General features: G+C 38.3%; 1 protein-coding gene across 3 annotated transcripts in view; it reads left to right on the top strand.

Annotated features, from left to right (window-relative positions):
- Nucleotides 1-13,420, top strand: part of HHLA1 (HERV-H LTR-associating 1) — a 514,160-nt gene that overhangs the window by 116,085 nt on the left and 384,655 nt on the right. The gene's annotated exons all lie outside the window — the stretch shown is intronic.

The following is a 13,420-nucleotide window of genomic DNA, read 5'->3' as shown; positions in this document are numbered from 1 at the left end:
TGATTATGTGTATGTACGCCTCTATGGACTGTGAATCTTACTTTAAGGATTAAGCAGTGGTCAGTAAACACAATACAATTCCTACATTGTTTCAAGATGCCCATATCCACCAAGCTGGTAGCAGAGTTAGGAAATTACAAATCCATGTTGTCTGGTCCATTTAATTGGTGAGCTACAAGGGTGAGGTATACTGCGGCTTACAGAAAGCTATCAAGGGCATTTCATTTGGGGTAGACTAGGCTATAAAATACTAAATTCTACTACATTTAATGATATTGCCACTTGGTGTACAAACTAGCTGCTCTAAGCTTGTTGATACACAAGGTGTTTACTCTCTGCTTTACAGGGTACAATTTTATGGACAGTTCTATAGAGAACATTTGCTTTCTATGTATTTGCTTCTGTATAGGGCTCTGGTACCTGCCATTGTGCAGTGAGCAGCGCTGCACAAACACAGCAAATTTATACCAGCAGAGAAAACTGACTACTGAGCTCTCTCTCAAATAAAACAACCACAAGTTGAATTATTTTATGTGCTCCTCATCTCATCTAGACCAGGCAAACAACTATTGCCAAAGATGAGTAATCCCAGTCATCCTAATGTAAAAACACAGTAAAAAAGAATCCCATAAATGCAATGCTACTATAAAAAAACTTAGTACCTAGACATCCCTTACAGAATGCAATTTCATGACAAGCAGTCTAAATTCAGCAACAGTTATAGGAAAAATGCATTTTTAGTAAAAATATGCTGTGTTCCTACTGTTTCACTGGGAATTACTTTGCAATCACTGATTCTACCCCAGTGCCCTTCCCTTACTAGAATCTAGATTATTATCTAGTAGGACACATTGTCTGAATGTAGTCTTTTTCTCAATGTTGTGGGGCATAGGCTGTAAGTTTGAATAATGCCCTATCCTTACACTTAACTCCATTAACTGGGAAAACTGCTCATGTACCAATACACTTGCCCAACGTTTCCTGGAATTCATTAATTCCAATGCCCTGGACCAGCTTGTTCTTACCCCTACTAGAGGTAGCAACATCCTTGACCTGGTCATTACTAACAAGGGTGACCATTGATCTACATCAATAGTCAACTCCTCCCTGGTTAGATCCGACCACAAACTAATCACCTTGGAAATCCCCCCCCAACCATCATGAAAAATTTCTCCAGAGTTAACTTTGGGCTCCTAAAAACAGAGGTGACTGACTTCATGGCACCCACACAAATGGAGAATAGTTGCATGACCACCAAATCATACACCAATGCACTGTATGAATATGTACAGAAATGCATGGATCTCACCATAACCAATAGAACCAAGATGCTCTCTTCCAAAAAAAAGAAACCAATCTGGTTGTCCCCTGCCATAAACAACTCTATAACAGAAATTGGAAATTGATGCGGAATAAGGTGAAGTCCCTAGACTGGAAAAACTCCCTTATCAGCCTCAACAAAAAGTTGAGATCCCTCATCAAATCCTCTAAAGCTAGGTATGAAAACAGAATTGCAGCAGATAGTGAAGACAACCACAATGCCTTCTATAGTTATCTAAATAATCTTCACAGCAATACCCACATCTGCTCTGAGCTACTGCACAAATGGTACCTCCTATATTGAGCCAACAGATTGCCAATATACTGGATGACAGATTCAGTGCCAACTTTACCCCCTTCCCCCAAAGGACCAATCACAATACCAGTAGATTGCCATGCACCCAGTATTACTGCTGCACAGGTTAAAACAGCACTGTCCAAGGCCAAGAATACAGCTTCTATGGGATGTGACAGTATCCCTAGCTGTGTCCTACATGAACTACAGAGTGAACTGGCACCTCACCTGTGTGCCCTGTTCAATCACAGCCTCACCACAGGCTTTGTCCCTACTGAATGGCACACTGCTGCAGTCATCTCTCTCCACAAAGGAGGAGTGACTACAGACACTGAGAACTATTGCCCCATTAGCCTGACGAGTCTGATATGCAGAGCTATAGAATGCATCATCATGGACCTAATAAACAAGGATATAGGGAATCTCCAAACTCTGGATCCCACAGAGTTTGGTTTTGTGAAGGGTAGATCATGCCTGCTCAACTTGGTTGACTTCTTTGAGTCAGTCACCAGAGCTGTGGATGAAGGCAAGGTGGTTCATACAGCCAAACTTGATCTGGCCAAGGCCTTTGATACCATTCCCCACTCAGGAATCATAGAAAAACTCACTAAGCTAGGCATCAACCCCTACATCACTAGGTGTGTTGCAAATTGGCTCACAGATAGAACCCACAGTGTGAAAGTAGCTGACTCCAAGTCAGACTGCTGACCAGTCCCACAGGGTTTGGTCCTGGGTCCTCTCCTGTTTGGTATTTACTTCTCTGAAGTCCAGGCCAACATGAAGGGACTCTGGCTGACAAAGTTCACAGATGATTGCAAGTTGGGAGCTATTATTAACTCCCCAAGTGATGATGACATCTACAGAAAGGCCTCACTGAGACCAACGACTGGTGTCAGAACAATGGCCTTAAGCACAATGCTAAAAAACATGTCATCATCCCCTTTGGGAAAACCCCAGTTCCCATGAATTACCACATCAATGATAGTCCACTGAACACAGAAGGCGTTGTAAGAGATCTGGAAACACAGGTTGTCAGCAACCTCTCTTTTGACCACCACATTGCCACTGTGGTCAGAAAGTCCTTTTATGTGGCACATCTCATTACTAAGGGTTTTGCATCCAGGAAGAAAGAGGTCATTGTCTCCCTCTACTCTTCCCTCATTAGGCCAATCATCAAGTACAATCCCCATTTGGCATGTACCTCACTAGACACCTGCAACAACTGGAGAGGCCACAAAAGTACCTCACAAAGAGGATCCTAGGCCTTAAACCCTTGTCTTATATGGACAGACTCAAAAAACTCCAACTATTCTCTGTCTCATATCACCTACTTAGAGGCGATCTCTGCTTGACTTACAAAGCCATGTCTGACCCAGCTCTGTTAGAAATGCTACATCTAAAGAAATCCCAATCCCTCCGCACCACATGATCCAGAGACCTCAACCTCATTACCACAATCAACAGAACATGCTGGAAGGACAGTTTCATAACCCAGAGACTGCCCATGCTATGGAATAGACTTCCCATACATGTCAAGCAGAGCACCTCACTGGGCCTCTTCAAGAGAAATCTTGATGAGTGGATGGGAAATAGAAAATTTACACAGGGGATCACTCCAGTGGCTCTACTCAACAGAGGCACTGGGAACTAAAGTTGGGTGGCATGATACTAGGGTAATCTTATGGGCTAGGCTTATAAAGGTTCCAGGGCTATTAGCCTAGTGCACACATATGAACCTATGGAGTCTGATTGTCATGAGTCTGTCTTTAGTTATGATGACATCTCTCACTGCCTTCTGAAGCCTCTCCCACATCACAATTCCCACACCATATCTAGCCTGTCTTTCTCTTGAATAGTAGACTCTGAATTCCAAGACAAGTAATTTTGCTGCACTACCCTTACACCTTGTCTTCTGGATACACAGAGTTTCCAGACTCCTCCTTACCATCAGGTCATCCAATTCCAAGCTGCGTCCTGGTCAGTGAACCTAAACTGAGTGTAACAATTCTTAGTTCATGTTTGGCAAGTTGATTAGTTTTATGTCCAGCGTTCACTCAACAGCACTATCCCACATAACCCCAGCTGGGCAACTGGACACTAGCTTGTCAGTAGGAGCACAGTCTGTGACCCATGTTCTCCTGTGTTGAGGATACTGTGCACTACAGTTGATGTCCAAAGCGGTTAGTGTGTATAACTCTTCTCCCTATAGGTCACCATGTAGAATCTGTGCTGCTGCTCACAACTCCATTATTGGGTGAGTTTGAGGTGGAAACCCTCAGCATGTTTTTGGAAGGTAGGTGAAATCCTACAGAGACACAGGGAAAACATGCAAACTCCATCCAGACATTTGTCAGAGGTCAGGATCAAGCTTTGTGCCATGTGCAAGGCAGGCGAAGACCTTAACCATTATGAGAAAGGGTCTCATTATATATTATTTTTGAAGAAAGTAAGCAATCAACTTCTGACTGTAAAGAGAATCATATTCCATAAGATATTCCATAATGCTGGAAACAGTTTAATGTATTTATTACATTATCTTTTTCTTTTGCTAATATTTATTTTTAGTAGTAGACATTCTGACTAGACATTGAAACAGGTCTAGATCAAACATTACATTATAAACCAGGGGAGTTACTTCTAAGTTTCTATAACAGACAGAATACAGTGACTATTCCTGACTCTTTTCTGAATGGTTTAATTTGTCAAACCTTATGAAATCTTCTGTACAGAATCTTTGCAAATTGTTCTTTCAGGTACATTGAACATATATATTGCACTAAACACAATTGTGTTCAGTCATGGGTTGGATCTGTCAGGAATAATGTAGGACAATTTCTCTTTCTGTAGTGACAGATGCACCATAGATACACACTCCCCAGACCTTTGATGATGGTGTAATTTTTATGATCTGATAATTTGTTTTAGAATCATAAGTTATATCTTGTTTTCCATCTCATGATGCTACATTTACTGACATTAATGGTGTGGCCATTGCTGATGTAGGTTCTAGTACACTTGCACCAACTATTACTTGTAGATCATAGAGATTTTGACATCCTTTATTGAAGTAACTGTTTTAACCAGAGTGCAATCATTAGCATATGTAGTTATGCATTAATCCTTTCTCACTTTTGTGTCTAAGAAGAATATTTCAAAAAGATGAGACATAGTCCAGAGCCTTGTGGGGCATTATTGGTACCTCACTGGAGCAGTCAAATTAACCCCACCATCAGTTGTTGTGTGTCCTGTTGTCTAACTTTTATTTTAATGATTAAATTATAAGTGCATTGATATTTAATGTTTTTAATTTGTCAGTCTACAGAATATAGATGTACTGGGGAAGAGTTAGAAGGGAAGGCTTTGGAATGTGTACGTAGAACAAAGTTGAGAAGAAGACAGAAGTCCAGGAAGGCATAAATTCAAAGGGTATGTAGAATGGATACAGCATAGACATACTATGTTGTGCTTTGATGCTTAGACAACATACAGTGGATCTTAACAAAGAACAAGAAGGATATATGTGTTAATATTAGAAAATGAGTATATAGAGATTATACCTGATTATATGGCAGAATTACATGCTCAGTGGAGATGACTATCCTGTCAAGGGAAGAGTTGAGGTGCTAGGGTGTCCAGGCCTGGAAATTAATCTTGACCAAGCTAATGTCAATTTAGAAAAATGGGTTAATATAAATGGTGGCTGCAGGCACAAATAAATGTAAAGGTAACGAGGTTCTAAACCCCAGGTGCATGAAAAGGAACAGATACAGTGAATAATACCGGTTCAAAGATTGGGGTAGTGGTTTGAGCTATTTTAATGAGGAGTGCGATGCAGCAAGGTTGACGTTTGTCTGTGCTACCAGTTTTTATCTACTTGGAACCATTAACATCATTAATGTGAACCTCAGCAATAGAGGGATATCTGTAGAATGGATGGGTGCACTTCACTATCTTGAAATACGGAAATCTCGAATTTCATTATCTCGAGACTAAAATATCGAAAGACCAGTTACGCAAAAGTCCACATTACCAAATCTGGAAATGTTGAATCAGCGGTTGTGGTGGTGCGCTGTGTTAATGGATAGCTGGAGATTCAGGTAAGTGTTTACATTTTAAGGGTTTTGGGTACATTTTAGTGTATGTTAGTGTGTTGGGAAGTTGCAGGTGTAGGCTATGGTATGTAGGTAAGAGTGTGAGTGTGTAAGTGTTGAGATTAGTGGTGTTTGTACATACATGATGTGTGTTTGTGCGAGGGGAACATAGAGTGTGTAGTGGTGGGTTTAGTGTCTTTGTCTTTTTAGTGCGACCTCGGAGTTAGTATATATAAGTAGCGGGGGTATGGGGGTGCAGGGGAGCTTGACCCCCCCTACTTATATATAGGGTAGGTTCGTGTATCTGTTTTGTTGTGTTTTGTTTGTTTGTTCTAGTGTGGGGAGGAAGGTGTATGTGGGTTTGTGTGGTGGAGGGTGCATTTAAAAGTCACGCTTTTGGGATTTTGGTATTTTGAATTTTCAGCTTTATTGTCTCGAGATACTGAAATTCGAGATTTCAGTATTTCGAGATTATAAAGTGAATCTGAATGGACAGCAATTTTAACTGGTGCTTTATGCTGATGATATTTCTATATACCAGAACTAGATGTTCCAACTATATTTGGCATGTTATGTGACACTAACATTTTTTCTAAATATAAATCAGGCAAAAATAAGAACTATAAGCATTCAATTATACATGAAATCATGAACTTACAAAGGGGTTTCCGTATTTGTGTGGTCATGAAAAGAAAATATTTGGAGGTGTGAATAGCAGAAACAAAAACCACAATTAAATTCCTATATGCAGAAGTCAATGGTAAAATAAAGTTGAAATTTTATAGATGGAGATTAATATTTATGGATCTGATTTATAAAGTCCAGACTTAACAGGAGTTCATTTTGTTTCTATTGCTGTATATACATCAAGCATTCTTGTCAGCTCTGACTGATACAGTTTTCAAAAAATTCAGGAAAAAGGAGACGTACTCAGCAGTTATATTCACAATAAACCAAGAAAATATTTTCTTGATATATTTTTCAACTATGTTACGAAGCAGCTTCAGGAATTTATATGACACAATCAAAGACCAAGGGCAGCACTGCTAATGATTAGGTATGCCAGGTTTGCTGGGAACCTTAAGAGCAACAGAACAGAGGCTATGTTATTAAAGCCTGAAGATTTTAAAGTAAAGTGGAACATTTGGCATATGTTCAGGAAGGTCTGCTATAGAACTATAAAATAATCTCATGCGAGTAATATGAAATAGTAACAATAGAGGGAATTCTCACATGAATCAGAAAAACAAGACTGTAAAATTATTATTCAGGTACAAGTAAGTAGATAAACAGGAAAACAAGACAAGACCTATATAATATTACACATTGGGAGCAACTAAAACATTGGGGAAAAGTTAAAGGCTAAACAAGAATGCAGTTTTTTTTTTCACATAGATAGGTTTAGATATACAAGGATGCTATAGTTAAGTATAAATCAATATTGACAATAGTGTCAACTAACAATAAGTAGGGCATATTTTTCAAGATAAACAGAACAAGCAAGCCATAGTCAAACAACTGGGTATTCCCATTACCTGAGAAGAATGGGTTGAGATTTGCTTAGCCCTGAAGTATGTCACAAAGTATAAGAAGTCTAGGGTATTCATTTTAGAATGTCTCCACCAGTATTTTATACCCCATCTAAACTGAGTCATGTTTCCACGAAGAGACAGTACATGCTAGACATGTAAATTATATATATTTTGTACCTAGGAGCATACAACCTGAGGTTGCCATGAGCTGAACCAATTCAAATAGAATTCACAAATATTGTTGGAAGCAATGTTTTGCAAGTAAATAGACTTAGTCAAGTTATATGCTGTGGGCCTTGCGATAACCGAGAATTGGGCAAAACACAAGAAGCCTCTTCTGAATCTAATCATAGTGCTAAAGAAGGCAATAACTCAGGAGTCACAAAGTAAGCCGACTTTTCTCTAATTATTAGACTTGTTGATATTCTAGATAAACAAGATGAGTGTATCTGTAAGAAAATCAGGGTAAAAAATTTGTAAGTAAATGTTTCCTGATTTCAAAACCGATCCACATATATCACTAAAAATGAATGATTGAAAATCACAAAGAAGGCAGAAGGAGCCAAAACATAATACGATTATGTATTTATTTATTTATTTTATTTTGTTTTACATTTGTTGACCAGGATAGTCTAACTGGATTTATGTCCATTTTCAGTAGAGTCCCGGGGAGATAAGCTCCAAGAGATTACTAGACTACTAACATACAGGTACTAGTTGTTATACAGTTAAATACTGCAAATTTTAAACAGTTCGGGAATCTTCACAGTTTATACAAAAAACATGTTACAAACATTAGTTAAGATATTTTAGGCATTATGTACAAGACTTCATTAGTAACTAGAAAGTAATTATTAAACAAATACATACTTCAAGTTTCAACAGTTCAGCAATGCTCACAGTTTAAACAATACTTGTTGTCTGCCTTAGGTAGGATGCTTTAGAATTATATGCAGAAGAATTTAACTAGGTATTTTAAATTATCTCTATTAGGATAAGATATGTTTTTGCCAAGGATAGGCCTTGATCTAAAAAGACACAGACAGAGCAGGAATTGGGTCTTAAGAGAGGGTATTTGGGATATAGTATGAGATTAGTCTGGATTTGTACAGGGACATAACCAATGGGTTTTAAGATAGAGTTTCAGATTGTGTTTAAAAAGTGTAAATGAAGACAGTGATGTAAGTTCATGGGGGAGTTGGTTCCAATACTTTCCAACTGCATTTGAGAACAGAGCATCTCCTGCCATGTTATTAGATTTACATGTTGATACAGGTAGTTTATTAGATGAGCGTAAAGTTGAAAGGTTCTTATACTGGGTAATGAGACTAGCAAGTATTGGGGCATTGGTAGGTTGGAAAAGGGTTTTGTGTGCAATGGTGAGTTGTTTAAAGTGAATCTGATTCAGAAGTTCTAACCTGCCTAATTGTTTTAGGTTATGGCAGTGATGGGTCCTAAAGGAGGAAGCAGTAGCAAATCTGGCAATGCTATTGTAAACGTTGGCTAGCTTGTTAAGGTTATTTTTTGACAAGTTAGTATATATGGAAGAAGCATAGAGAAATGTGGAGATAAGGTGGGAATAGGCAATAGTGGTTCTGGCTAGTGGGGAGAGAAAGAGTTTTATCCTACAGAGGGAGCGTAGTTTCTTGTTGAAAGTTTTTATGGTTTTGTTGATATGGGTTTCAAAGTTCAGGTTGTTATCAATGGTTACCCCTAGAAGTTTAGTCGTTAGATTGGGAGATATGAGTGCACCATTATTGGATAAGACTGAAAAGTTCATTGGGAGTGATTTACGGGTAGGAGTGAAGAGGAGGAGTTTGTTTTTTTCTGGGGGGGGGTTCAAGAGGAGGCAGAGTCATAGAAACCAATTTTCTGTTTTATTGAACATTGAGTTAGAGTCTGTAGCTGGGATTGAGATTTAGCTGAGCAGATTATTGTCGAATCATCTGTGTATTATACTCAGTTAGTTAAAGGAATAGCTAGGTTGAGGTCATTGATAAATATTGAGCAAAGGAGGGGGCCCAATATAGAGCTCTGAGGAGCACCTAGGGTAACTGGGAGATGGGATGAGAAGTTGGTGTCCCATAGCACTGCCTGCTGTCTATTATCAAGGTAGGACTGGAACCATTTTATAGGTTCATAGGTTCATAGATTAGTACTAGGCTAACTGCCCTTGCGAGCCATTTTTTAAGCCTAGCCAATTATCCCGTGTGAGACTCAAACCCTGCACTTTGTGTTTATAAGGCAAACAGCTTAACCATTAGGCCACCCTCCCAACCCCTGTTTTATATAGTCGTTGTGTTCAGAAATAAGGATTTTAGAATATTGAGAAGTAAGTGGTGGTTGACCATGTCGAATGCTTTTGAATGGTTGGTGAAAAGTGCTGAAGAGAGAAGATTGTTATTATGGTTTTTATTGATGCTGTCAGTGAAAGATAGGAGTGCAGTTGCTGTACTGTGGAAAGGCCTAAAGCCATGTTGAGATTTGGCCAGTAAATTGTTCTGGAGTAGGTGGTCTAGTAACTGTCTGTGGATGCACTTTTCCATTTTTGTAGCTAATGGGGAAAGTAGAGCTAGGGGACAATAGTTAGAATATTCTCTGGAGTTTCCACCCTTGTGTAGGGGGATAATGTAGGAGGTTTTCCAGATGGTGGGAATAGTGCTTTCTTGTATGGTTCTATTTATCAGCAATGAACAGAATAAGCTATGACTCTGGCTGCTTTTTGCAGGTATTCAGCAAGTAGCTGGTCAGCTGAGGGGTAATAGGTTTTAGTTTACTTAAGAGGTTGCAGATGAGGGAAGTTGGGACAGGTTGCAGGTTTAGAGTTGGGAGACAGTTAGTAATATTGGTTGGAAGGGCAGAGCTATTGGCTGTTAATTGATTAGCAAGTGTTTATGTTGTTGGCCTGTTTATAGGGCAGATTTTGACAACAGATTAAACCAATGAATGTTTGCAAACAAAACTGATAATTGACAGCATTGTTATTGTGCGGAAGTGCATGTAAAGCTGAGTTACTTTTTATTATTTTGCTAAAGTGCATGAAGTCTTACTTTCAGCAAGCTTTTTTCTAAAGGACAATGTACATTATTAAGAGACGTTCTCATTGTCATTCTTTCTTATAGTTTTCTTTGTTTGATTCTCATTTTTCAAACAGATTAATAGAGTAGCTATGTGGTCAGCTATGGCACCCAGTTACGCCAATCTGTTTATGACTAGTTGAGAATGTACAGTAGTGTGCAAGTCTGAATATATGAAGCGTATTGCACTTTACAAACATGTCGCTGATGATATTTTTATTGCGTGGAAAGAAAGTGAGTGCCAGCTATTGGAATTCATAAATTATTTAAATAGTTGGGATGACTACTTACCTTTCATATTTTCATATGATTTTAATTATATCAATTGCCTATATTTGAAAGTAACAGGAACTACTGCTCACTAGAATTTTTATAAAAAGAAGTTCAAAGTAATTCTTATTTTACAATAGTTTGCACCCATTAGCCCTGAAAAATAATGCAGTCAAAGACGGTTGTCGATGAAGATAGTCATTTTATTAATTAATGCCAAGTTCTGTAAAATAAGTTTCTACAGAGAGGTTATCTGGGTGAGCTGATTAGTACTGCTTATGTGGATGTGAGAAATAATAGGTCTACTAGGGTTAAGCCTTTTAGATTACATAAGAAAGATAATAATAATAAAAGGGTAGCCAATGATACTGCTAAGAATTTATCACCTCGTTTGTGCTGAAAGCTCATTAGATGAGGGGAAATCAAAGATATTGTTAGAAATAATTGGATATTTCTTAATAGTTTCACTGGTATAAGTGTCAACATAGGCGAGACACCCATTTTTTTACTAGAAAAGGAACTAATCTTAAAGACATATTCCAAGTTAGATTAAGTAAAATGTCAGGTGATTCATCTTATAAGTCTGTTGGGATAGTAAATTTTTGACTTGCAACTATTGCAAATATGCTAATCAAAGCAAATCTGTTATTTTGAAAGCCAACAATTTGTGGTACCTTGTTTATTTCATTTCAAGTCCAAATTTGTTGTTTATGCTGCCATTTGTTCAGCATGCAGAGCATTTTATTTTGGCAGAATTTGAAGGGACTTAGCTCATAGAATTTACGAGCATGAATATGCAGTAGAGATAACTGATCTCACTAATGCACAGGCAAAGTGTGCTTGTATTTGTAATAGAGCTAATAAAGTATATTTTAACTCTGAAGTCATTGACAGAGTTAGAAATGTGGGCAATAGATTTAATGCAGAAGAAGAACTAGCTTGGAAGTTAGATTTAGAAGCATGTCAGTTCCCTAGCCTTAATGGTAAAGAAACGTTTAAAGCTTTTCGATTATGTTGAGCCATATGATAGGTCATATATAAGTGCCTAGTTTGTTCTATGCTTTGATGAAGTTCCATTGATAAGAATGAAAGCACTTGCAAAGTATTAGTCTGATTTTTGTACAGTTTTTTATTTGTTTTTCAGTTTTTAAACATTCAACTATTGATGTTTTTATAAGTCTTTGTTATTATACTTTTAAGGTGGGTGAACAACATATAACACAGTACACAATGCAAGATAAATAGCCTATATATATATATATATATATATATATATATATATATATATATATATAAATATATCTTTATATATATATATAATTATAGGTTAAATAATTGAAGTATAAAAACAATGCCCACACTTTGAAAAGCAAACTAAATTAAAAACAAAAATGCCGAAAACCTAATGATGATAAATAGGAAGCAAATAGTCTCAGTTTCCAGTTGTAATAGTCACCCCAGGCTTAATTTATCTAAATAATGATCTAAATAATGATACTGTTAGGGGAAAGAATTTTTTAAAGTAATGTTTAGTGTTAAAGTTATGGGCAGGGGAAGGAACAGGGTTAGGGTTAAGTTTAACATGAACAGGAGTGTTTTGACCCCCCCCATCTCATCTTACTCATGCATGCTAACCCTAATCCTGTTCCTGCTCCTAACCTTAAGTGTAATTGTACACATTAATTTACAAAAAACCCTTTCCTAACAGTACCGCAACACAAGATATTCAGACACATACACATACATACATATTACATAAACACGCACAACACTACATTTATCCCTTAACAATCCCCTACCCTAACCATAACCCACCAACACTCATATGCACAAAACACTAAGGGCCAGATTCAGGAAGGCTTACACGGAGTTCAAGAGTAGTGTAAGCCTCCGTGTAAGCCTCCCGATTCAGGAACAGCCCAAATCTCCGTGTAAGAGACAGCTAACACGTCTCTTACACGGACTGGCGTGGAATAGCCAATACCTCATTTGCAGCTCAAAGATATGCAAATGAGGTATTTGAGTGATCCACGAAGCAGAAACCAGTCCGTGTAACGGACGTGTTAGCTGCAGAAATGTACTCAGCTGACAACTGAGTACATTTCTGCAAAATTAAAAACGGAGCTATGTCAGCTCCAAATAAAGGGTGCATATGTTTATTAAGCATGCCAATGGCCAAATATGTGGCCATTGGCATGAAAAAGTGTTGCAAAAATAAGTTATATAACTTTTTTTTTCCCCACGGGATTTTTGTGTTTAACTGTAGCGCACACCCGCGCAAATGGGGTGCGCTACCTAAAACTGAAAACCGAAGCTTATAAACCCACAATCGTGGGATTTATGTATTACATGAAATGTCAATGGAGGGACTTGCAGACCAAAAACAATATGGCCTCCGTTTAGTGGTTGTCAAGGGGGAGCTCCGTAAGACATGTAACTAAGCATTACTAGGCAATCCTATGTAAATGAGGGTTACAATACTGAATCACACTGCCACATAGGTAATGAGCACTTTCTGAGTAGTGTAAGAGTTAGAGAAGGGGGAGGAACAGAGTAAGAGATAGGTGACATCACGGGGGGGAAGGATAGTAATAAATGTACCAGATTGGAGGGCAATGTAAGGTAACAGATGACAGACAGACATCAGGGAGGGAGGTGTGTCCCAACAGAACACTAGGAAAGTCAAGAAATTTAGGGTATACGTTATCCCTACACTCAAAGTTTCTTGATATACGTGCATGCGTGCGTGTGCGCGCGTGTAAGGCAGGTTCAACATGTGGGAGCGTGTTGCAAACCGTTTACAACGGCTTGCGCGCCGGGGGGGCGGTGCTTGCT

This window comes from Protopterus annectens, chromosome 3.part1 (genome assembly GCF_019279795.1).
Source record: "Protopterus annectens isolate FY-2018-M chromosome 3.part1, PAN1.0, whole genome shotgun sequence".
Lineage (NCBI taxonomy): Eukaryota > Metazoa > Chordata > Ceratodontiformes > Protopteridae > Protopterus > Protopterus annectens.
This window is presented reverse-complemented; position numbering and strand designations above follow the sequence as displayed.